The sequence below is a fragment of the Charadrius vociferus genome, unplaced genomic scaffold (assembly GCF_000708025.1).
Source record: "Charadrius vociferus isolate BGI_N301 unplaced genomic scaffold, ASM70802v2 scaffold259, whole genome shotgun sequence".
NCBI classification, from domain to species: domain Eukaryota; kingdom Metazoa; phylum Chordata; class Aves; order Charadriiformes; family Charadriidae; genus Charadrius; species Charadrius vociferus.
In genome coordinates, this window is record NW_009661368.1 from 7,346,352 (window position 1) to 7,347,658 (window position 1,307).

The following is a 1,307-nucleotide window of genomic DNA, read 5'->3' on the forward strand; positions in this document are numbered from 1 at the left end:
GCTAATTTGGCTTCATTAGAATTGCCGCAAACTTTACTGGAGCCCCTTCCTGTTTAAGTAGGGCTCAAAATGTATTTTTCATATAATAATTACAGTGACTATCAAATCTTTTTGTAACTGTGTTCAGCTGTATGTAGCTTCAAGTTATTTGTGTAAGATTTAATATGCTTGTGACTTCTCTCTAACACACAGGACTTTCCAGTCGCCTGAAGTGAGATGGTACCTAGTAAGTTAGACAATAAGCTTGCAAGTTATCTTCCAAAAGGTTTAAAAAAAAAAAATTGTCTACCAGTTAAACTTTCTGCTGAATATAACTGTCCTTGCATGCAAGAAATAGTGATGTACTAAACACCTAGCGTATAACAAGCCTTCAAATTAGCCAACGGTGGTGAAGATAACTGAAGTGGTTCGTCCACCACTTCCTAAAGTCCTTAGGGGAGGGGAAAGAGGTAGAACCGAGCCCAGACATCTCTCATGCATTTCTCCAGAAAGAGCAAAACACTTGGGTTGGTATGAATGAAGTCAGAAAATGTCTTTCCTGGGAACTTCTTTCTGGTTAGCGTATTAAGAGTTATCATAACAAAATTAACTTTCTGACCATCTAAGGAAAAAGATGGACTTTGGTTTGTAATGCTTTGCAGTCTCTATTCAGTGGAAAGGTTGTCTAGTTGCAGTGGGCATCTGGGATGGAGTTACACTCCCAGAAGCTATGGCTTCACGTCATGAAGCAGCAAGCTTTGGTTTTCTCTTTCAGAAGAACAAATTAGGATAAGGAGCATTAAATTACAGAATGTTGTCTAAAGGTTACTCTAAACGTTGGATAGCGTTCTTGAGCTCCAAAACTCTGGGGAGCACAGGCCAAAGGCGCAGCGGCGGGGTCAGTGGCTGGGGCCAAGCGTGGCCTTGGGGACAGTGGTGCCCAGCAGCGCAGCCTGCGGTGTGCGTGCAGGAACGGCAACGCCCGTCCGGTTGCGTGGTGGTTTTTCTATTTCTAGCGTGTAGCTTGCAGTCCTGCGTGGGAATATTTATTATCCTGTCGCCTGAAAGCTGCCACCGTGTGGCACAGGCCTATGGCGGCATCATCCCGCGCCCGTAACCCGCAGGTGGGACCCGAAGGAGCGCTCCGCTGCGGGCGGAGCTCTCCGCAGAAGCGGCTGTAGGTGTCTAAACGATACTGTCACGGTTTTGTCTCACTCCATTATTTAAAAGTCTTTAAGTTGTAGCCTGTTCCGTGTTTTATGCCCCGACTCCCCCCCCCGCCCCATGAATTTATGACATTACGCTGCTGTGAAATAAAAACGGCTTTG